Source organism: Pristis pectinata, chromosome 35 (genome assembly GCF_009764475.1).
Source record: "Pristis pectinata isolate sPriPec2 chromosome 35, sPriPec2.1.pri, whole genome shotgun sequence".
Classification (NCBI taxonomy): Eukaryota; Metazoa; Chordata; class Chondrichthyes; order Rhinopristiformes; family Pristidae; genus Pristis; species Pristis pectinata.
In genome coordinates, this window is record NC_067439.1 from 12,221,452 (window position 1) to 12,230,692 (window position 9,241).

General features: G+C 44.8%; 1 long non-coding RNA gene across 2 annotated transcripts; it reads right to left on the bottom strand.

Moving 5' to 3' along the window:
• Window positions 1-1,614: 1,614 nt before the first annotated feature.
• On the bottom strand, window positions 1,615-8,937 carry LOC127586459 (uncharacterized). 2 transcript variants are annotated; one of them, XR_007958690.1, is made up of 4 exons: window positions 8,849-8,937; window positions 8,312-8,368; window positions 5,505-5,684; window positions 1,615-3,101 (listed from the first exon to the last, which is right to left on the bottom strand). It is a non-coding gene; the product is annotated as an uncharacterized LOC127586459 (long non-coding RNA). The 2 variants fall into 2 exon arrangements; XR_007958689.1 differs by having other exon boundaries at window positions 8,262-8,368; window positions 8,849-8,925.
• Between the last annotated feature and the right edge of the window lie 304 nt (window positions 8,938-9,241).

Sequence of the window (9,241 nt, forward strand, 5' to 3'; positions counted from 1 at the left end):
AAACTTACTTGCAACAGCAAAACAGGCACACAGCATCATATAAGTAGCGTTCACAAGAAGAACATAAATTAAACATAAATTATACACAATTTTTACAAGAAAGAGCACAAATAAAACAAAAAAAGAACAAAGTCCATTTTAGTGCAAAGTGATCAAAGTGGTCATAGTGTTGCTAAACTCCACTGATCAGGGTTTTGCGGTTGGTTCAAGACCAAATGTAAATGTATGTTTGATAGTCAGCATGGACTCAGTGGGCCGAAGGGCCTGTTTCCGTGCTGTATATCTCTATGATTCCATATTCATTCATGGAATTACCTTTGCATGTGGTCAAGCGTGAAGTCTGAAGGTTGGGAGTGGAGATCTGAGCCTGAATGTTGAGGGGATGGCTCATGTGAGTGTCTATTGAACGGTTCCCTGAAATGATGAAATGGACTCTGACCTCACGATCTACCTTGTTGTGACCTTGCACCTTATTGCACTGCACTTTCTCTGTAGCTGTGACACTTTACTCTGTACTGTTATGGTTTTTACCTGCACTATCTCAAGGCACTCTGTACTAACTCAATGTAACTGCACTGTGAAATGAATTGACCTGTACGATCGGTATGCAAGACAAGTTTTTCACTGTACCTCAGTACAAGTGACAATAATAAACAAATACCAATACCAATGCAGGTTATGAGTGTGTGTGAGAAATCCCACGTGTTGGCCAAGGGAAGTGATGCCTTGCATGGTTGAATATCCCGGTCACCCTTACTGTTTAGTCTTAGACATAAAGCACCAATAAGTGGGTCAACGAAAAGTACCCATTTCACAGTGGCACCCAATCCTGGCAGAGATTAGTGCCAGAATGGATGAGGGGAGATCAGGCAAGACTCAGTAAAAAGAGGAATAACGATACCACTGGGATTAAAGGTAACTGATTTTCCACAGTACATGGGAGGAAATTGCCCTACTGGGAACAGGACCAAGTGAATGAGTCTTAATTTGATGAGATCCAGATCCCATTACTGCAACTGCAGGAATCTGTAGTTACAAAAGGAAAATATAACCTTCCAGAGTAGAGCAAAACACAAAATGCTAGAGGAACTCAATGGGTCAGGCAGCATCTGTGGAAGGAAATGGACAATCAATGTTTCCGGTCGAGACCCTTCATCTGCAGTCTCTCTGGTGCTTCCAGAGTAGAACCCTGTCTCACTCTCAGTCATGGCTTTCTTGGTAGCCCCATCCCTGTATCCGCTGATCCCATTCTGGTCAATTCTGGTGCAAAGTCAGAGGTTCAAGCCAACTCCTGGACGCGGACATGGAAACTCAGTGGGTTGTGGGGCAGGGAACGCCACACTGTTGATGGTGTCAGCCTTTGCTTTAGGATGGGCTCGGAATAGTAAAGATCCCATTACAGTGTTCAAGGCGGAGCGAGTGTTGGCCTTGGTGGGCAGCATCCCTCCGCAAACCGTGCTAGCAGCCGTGTCTGAGGTCCTCACCCCAGTTGTCGAGCAGAAGGTGGAGATATATCTTTAAGCAGGGGAGCGATCTGTGTGGTGATAGAAAGAAACAAAACAAAGATTTTCTGCAGAGCCCCTGCCTGTTATACCAGTACTCTCACAGTGCAGATAACAAGTTCAAGTTTATTGTCAAGGGCACACTTGCCCAGGGTATAAATGCCATGAAAATTAGCCTTTTGCAGCAGCAGCACAGTACGATACAAACATGAAAAGCATAAATTAAATAAACTTAAATTAACAAAACATAACAGATAGATTTCAGCAGATGGATCCAACTAAGGAGTGGTGATAATTGTCCATCCAAGGACATCTCAGAGAGGAACCTCAGAATGATGCTCTTCCTGTTCCCTAAACTCATTTTATTCTCCCCACATCCCCATCAACTGCCCTCAGATCCAACCACTCACCTACACACTGGGGGCAATTTATAACGGCTAATTAGCCTACCGACCCATGTGTCTTTTGGGATGTAGGTGGAAACCGGAACACCCGGGGGAAACCCACTGTCACAGGGAGAACATGCAAACTCCACACAGACAGCACCGGAGGTCGGGATTGAACCTGGGCCACTGGAGCTGGGAGGCAGCAGATCTACCAGCTGTGCCACTGAGCCAGCCTGCGATGGCTGCTGTTTCCAAGAATGACCAGTGTGATGGTTTATTGAGTCTTTGTACACAGCGGTGTTGCCAGTACTTCTCACCACCTCATGGAGTTTGGACGAGCCATGGTGAATGCCAGACAAGGCAGTGTGGACCAGCCCCAGGAGTCATTCAATTGGAGTGGACTTGATAGTCCCTGTTGCCATCCTAACGCAAAGTTATCTCTACTTTGCATGCTGATACACTAAGAGTTTGAGGAGGGACCTGATGGAAGTATACTGAATTATGAGGGGCAATAGCTAGGGCAGATAGTTGGAAAGCTTTTGAAGTATCTAAAGAATAAAGGGTTTGTGAGAAAGAAGAACTTTCTCACCCAGAAGGAGGTTGGAATCTGGAAAACACTGCCTGATGGGGTGGTGGAGGCAGAGACTCTCACAACATTTAAGAGGTATCTAGACGATCATTTGATTACCAAGACATACAGACCAAGTGCTGGTAAATGGGATAGCATGAACATGATGTTCCAAAGAGCCTTTTTCTGTGTTCTATGACTCTAAGACTCTTTAACACCTGGGAAAGGACACCTGATTTTAATCGCAGGAAATGCCAGCCAAAGAATCCTCAAAACCTATCCTCGGACAATTAAAACAGAAAGTGCAAGAAACACTCAACAAGTCAGGCAGCAACTGTGGAGTGAGAAGCAGAGTATATTTCCAGCATTTTCTGATTTTATTTCAGATTTCCAGCATCTGCCATTTTTGGCCTTTCGACTAACGAGTGAGGCAATTGCTTCAGCATTTGGTGGACTAGAAATCGTTGGGACTGGTGAGTTTCAAGGCCATAGCAGCAGCCTTTGATGCCACAGTTGGGTCCAGAGAGTTAGGACGGAAGAGTACACCAGCCAGTTCTCCTGCTCCTGCCACACTGACAACGCATAGCTCCCAATCGAAGGTGAGGCAGGGTCAGTCTTGACTGTAGTTCTATTGAAGAATTAAGACTGTGGGAAAACATTTAAGAGGCATTTAGACAGACACATGAACAGGCAGGGAATGGAGGGATATGGGCCATGTGCAGGTAGATAGGATTAGCTTAGGTTGGCATAGTAATGGCCCAGACATCGTGGGCCAAAGGGCCTGTTCCTGTGCTGTACTGTTCTATGTTCTATGAAAAGTGATCCATCCTCAGCGAACTAAAGAAATTAAGGATGACATTGGACCAAAAAACGTTTGTAAAGCTGAATAAAATAGCAATAAACCTGGGGTTGAAAAATTTTGGAAACCAGCAAAGGGTGACTGGAAAGAGGAGTGGGAGAAAGTAGGTTATGAGAGCAACCAAGCACAAAATATAAAATTAGTTTAAGAGCGTTTATAAATACATAAAGAGCAGAGAAGCTGAGACAGAGGAATTACAGCAAATCCCCAATAATCTAGCACTCTCGGGACTTTGAAGGTATTGGACTAGCAGAATTTCTGGACTACTAGATGCTATTTCCTAGTACTACCCCAACTCAATTTTAATTCACTTTTTAGTGACACAGTAGTATAATACATTTTTCAGTGAATCAGGTATGTTTAAAGAGAGAGCAAGAAACAGGGCTCTGGCGAGTTTAAAGGGAACATGGAACAAGACCCAGTGAGTTTAAAACCAGGAACGGGGCCCTGGTGAGTTTTAAAGGACTGCGGGAAAGGATGAATTGTTAATAGAATGCACTGATTTGTTGACACGATGAATGTATAGAAAGGCATGCAGCGATTGTTTTGTATTTCCTGTACAGGCCGTCCCCATGTAACAAACGGGTTCCGTTTTTACAGATATCCATAAGTAGATTTTGTCCGTAAGTCAGAAAATACACAAAAATTACACAATATGGTAACGACACCTCCACAGTATTGAATGAATGGCATCAGAAGCACATAAGACTGATAAGAAAGAACAATTACTGAAAGTGGAGAGAGAGAGGAAACTAGTTCTGCCATTCATAGGAACGAGCATTTGTACGTGCGTAGGACTTTTGAATTTAGTAAAGTGGGAGCTCGTTTGTATGTAGAGGTGTCCATAAGTTGGGTGTTCGTAACCTGGGGACGGCCTGTATATACTTTTATGATTAAAGTTTATTTTTGAAAAAAAAAGCAAGGCCCCATTGAGTTTAAAAGTAGCGTGGGAAAAGGGGCCAAAGTGAGTTTAAAAGGAGTTTGGGAAAGGGGCCCCCACGAGTTTAAAAGGATTGTGGGAACAGGGACCCTGGTGAGCCACTTGACGAACCATCTGGAATTTGAACAATCGGATTGCGGATTATCGGAGTTTTGCTCTAATGATGGGAATTAGGAAATGAGAGAGATGTTAAACAAATACTTTTTATCTGTATTCTCAGCTGAACACAGGAAAAACATACCAAAAATAACAGGTAACCAAGGGGCAAAAGAGAGCAAGGAACTTAAAACAATGAATATCACTTCAGTGAGAAAATATTCAGCAAACTAATGGGACTGAAGGCTGACAAACCCCAGGCTCTGATGGCTGCATCCAAGGATTTGAAAAGAAGTATCTGAACAATGCTGGATTGGTTATAATTTTCCAAATTTCTTGGATTTTGGGAAATGATGGATGTATTCAATAAAAGAGGGAAAGATAAAATGGGAGGGCAGTTAGCTTCACATTGGTTGTTGGGAAAACGTTGGAATCATTATTAAGGAAGTAATAACAAAGTGCTTCAAAAAATGTAGCATGATTAGATAGAGTCAACACAGTTTAATGAAAAGGAAGTGGTATTTAACACATTTATTGAAGTTCCTTTAGGATGTAACAAGCAGAGTAGACAATGGGGAGCCGGTGGATGTAATGTATTTCCAAAAGGCATTCGATAAGGTGCCATGTACAATTAGTACATGAAGATAAAGGTTCGTGAGGTTAAGGGTAATATATTTGGGGGATGATTACTGACAGATTGTTTAACAGTCTGAAAACAAAGAGCAGAGATAAGTGCAACGTTTTCAAGATGCCAACGGTAAGTGGGAGAGGGAGAACATTTTCACCCAGAAGGTGGTTGGAATCTGAATAACATTCCTGAATGAGGGGTGGAGGCAAAGACTCTCACAACATTTAAGAAACATCTGGATGAGCACTTGAATCATTGGAGGTCTACCAATAAATTGCTGGTAAGTGGGATGAGTATGGATGGTTGACATAGACATGATGGGCTGAAGGGTCTGTTTCTGTGCTGTGCCACAGCGTCCTACTGTGGAGCCTTATTTGATGCGAACCTATATTCATAGATGAAAGCACCACGACTACTACAGCCAACTTTGCTGATGACAGACAGGTAGGTGGGAAAGTAAGTTGTAGGTGGGCTAAACTGTCCACAAGGAACTGCTCACTAGCAACCACTCACTCTTCAGCGTACCTTGGACCTCTGCACATGTGAGGTCAATTGTGGAGGACTGAGTGGTCCTGAAGGGGAAGTGCTGCCACATCAGACAGTCTACTCCGCCATGAGAGAGCCCAGCACTGGGGCGGTGACCTGGTAGGGGAGAAGCCATGCGCCTTGACCCAAGCAAGGTGCCCCGAGAGGATGAAGGTCGACCTGTGAGCGGAATTCGGGGGAAATAAGATAAGATATCTTTATTAGTCACATGTACATCAAAACACACAGTGAAATGCATCTTTTGCGTAGAGTGTTCTGAGGGCAGCCCGCAAGTGTCACTACGCTAATTTCCTAACCTGTACATCTTTGGAATTTGGGAGGAAACCGGAGCACCCAGAGGAAACCCACACAGACACGGGGAGAACGTACAAACTCCTTACAGACAGCGGCGGGAATTGAACCCGGGTCGCTGGCGCTGTAAAGCATTACATTAACCGCTACACTACCGTGCCTGCCTGGATTCCTGGAAGGAGGTGCCGAAGTGGTAGAAGGTGGAGGGGCACAGAATTTCAGAGTGATTAGATTAGTTTATTGTCATATACACCAGGGTACAATGAAATTCCTTGTTCACTTGAAACTCACAGTGTACATGGTAGTAATAACGCAACAATAAATACACCGATGCGCGCAGAAGAGCAGAATGGCAGAAAGATAGTAATGCAAACTGAGGTAGTGCAATAAAAAACTAAAGTAACAATAAGGGAATAATGGAGAGAGGTAGGGAGAACGAGAATGTGACAGCACTGCTGGGAAGGGTGTGTGAAAGAGCTGATTGGTCCTGGAGTCTGATAGCAGTGGGGAAGATGCTGTTGTTAAGTTTGAGGGACAATTGCACAACTTCAACAGCCACCCAGCACCAACCCCTGGAGTGATTGCCAGGAAGCTGAAGCTTGGAAGCAAGGTGGAGATTCAAGGAAGTTCCGAGGGCTGGAGGCCATTCTGAGGCGGTATAATAACCTTCCCTAACAAAGAAATATGTCAGCTTCAAAGAACCAAATTAAATAATAAACTAGATTCAATAATGGAAAGCATGAAACTATCAGATCAGAAACCAGGCCATGCCATCTTCTCACAGCTACCACCGGGCAGGAGGTACAGAATCCTGAAGTCCCACACCACCAGGTTCAAGAACAGGTACTTCACTTCAACCATTTGGTTCTTGAACCAACCGGCACAACCTTAATCATTAGAATTTAGCAACACCATGGCCACATTGCACAACGCTGGACTTTATTTCCTTCTTTTCTGTTCTAAATGTGTTTCTTCAGGTATAATTTTGTATAATTTCTGTTGATAATTTATGTTTTTCTTGTGAACGGTGTGTATCTGTGTAACCTGTGACATTGAGGGAAAGTAGCCTGAGGTCGAGAGGGTTGAAAGCTTCATGTTCCTGGGACCGAACATCACCAATCACCTTTCCAGCTGCAAACACATAGATGCCACGGCCAAGAAAGCTCACCAGTGCCTCTACTTCCTCAGGAGGCTAAGGAAATTTGGCATGTCCCCTTTGACACTCCACAATTTTTATCAATGCACCACAGAAAGCATCCTATCCAGATGCATCACGGCTTGGTGTGGGAACTGCTCAGAGTTTTTCTTGTGAATGCTGCATATCAGATGCTATGTGCCTTTGATTCTGCTGCAAGTAAGTTTTTCATTGCACGTGTGCACACATGGACTTGTGCACATGATAATAAACTTGACTTTTGACTTTTTATTTGTAAAAAGGAAACTGGTTCACTAGTATCCTTCAGGGGGAGAAACCTGTTGTCCTTATCCGGTCTAGCTTATATAGATGACCCCAGACTCACCAAACTGGTCAGCTCTTAACCACCCCCCTCAGCACAGGGCCAGAGGATGATATCTCTTTAGGCACTTGTCCAATTCTGTCTGCCTCCATTTCTGTGGCGTGCCTTGGGGAGCTTTATTATGTCGAAGGAACAGTGTAAATGCAAGTTGTTGTTTTAACGATGAATCCAGATTTCTCATTTGGCAAATGACAGGTCATTGGAGAGCTACAGATACCGATGAATCTCACTCCGGTTGGAGCCAATGTTGTTGCAGGATTAGGGCAAAACTGGGAGAAATGGCACAGCAGATTGGAAAGAGGGAATATTTCACCCAGTCATGTGGACGATGCCCAGCATTGGCTGAGGGAGTCGGAGTGTGTTCCATTCCTGACGAATTCACTGAAAAGAGATAGAGACCTTGAAGGGCACATGAAGTTGTGGGATGGATGGACGGGGAAGTCACAGATGGTTTTGTGCTCCTTGGCTGGTTTTAGGTCAACATGTTGAATAACAAAGTCAGAAATGAAGCCAGGAGCCCAAAGCCATGAAGTGACCCACATACACAAATGTAACAGTTACTTCGGCTCCCCATTAGACAATCTGCTTGAGCACAGAGGGAACTACAGTAGCAGTAACATGCATTCACGGAACAACTTTAACCCAGTTAAACATCCCAAGGCTCTTCAACAGGGTCTTAACAGATAATATGAACCAAATTACATAAAGAGATATCACACTGTGTAACGATCAAAGATGTTGACTTTGAAAGAGCATCTTAAAGGACAAAGGAGAGGCAGAGAGGGTTACTGGGGCACCCTTTGATAGAACTACTGCTGGATCCCAGTCCCACTGCTCTCTCAGCTAATTTACACAGATCTCTTTTGAAAGTTACCACCAGTTCTGTTTTCACGAACCCTCTGGCAACATATTCTGGATCACAACTCACTGCAGTAAAAAACATTCCCTCGTGCTTCCTCTGTTGTTTCTGCTAATTACCAGAAGCCAGCGTCTCCGAGCGAGTTATCCTTCTGCCATTGGAAAGATTATCCTTATCTAGTTTAAGAAAAAGAATCAATGATTTTTAATCTCCTCCATCCCCTCTCCACTCCCTCCTATTGCCCTCCGACCCCTTCTACCCCTTCCCACCCCCTCCCACCCCCTCCCACCCCTTCCCACCGATCCTTCCTACCCCTCCTCACCCTCTCCCCGCCCATTCCAATCCCTCCTATCCCTCCCAAGCCCCTCCTCACCCCCTCCCCACCCTCTCTCCACCCCCTCGCCCCATCCTCACCTCCCCCAGCCCCTCCCATCTCCCTCCTTCCCCTCTCCAGCCCCTCCCACCACTCTCCTCACCCTTTCCCTCTTCCCCCAACCCCCCCACCCCCTCCCATCCCCCCACTCCTCCCACCCCTCAGCCTGGAGATCAGTCGGTGTGCGTCGGAGCTGCGTGCGTCCACCACCCATCATCCAATCAAAGTGCTTGACATTGAGAAAAGGACAGGGCCAGAAAATAGCACAGAGAGGAAGTTTCACCTTGGACAATAAAAACAAGAATTACTCAGGGAGAAGCAGTAGGATGCATGTTCATCGTGTGTTGAGCTCTGGTGACGTGGAGATCCTTCTTTCAAAGTCCAGATGGTGCAACTTCCTGTAGAGGACGAAGGATGTTACACACACTGTTTAGTGGGGAGGGGACACTGAGACTCCCACGTTATGAACAACGCTGATAGTTGTGAAATCATGAACAAAAGAAGTTGTTTATATCTTCAAGCATCAATGAATTACTGTTGAAAGGGCTGGAAGGTAGGAAGGGGTCCAGTCAGCCTGCACACAACAAGCTCCCACGCTGTGACAACGACCATGTCAAAATCAAAGGACAAACTGCAGATGTTGGAAATCCGAAATAAAAAACAGAAAATGCAAGAA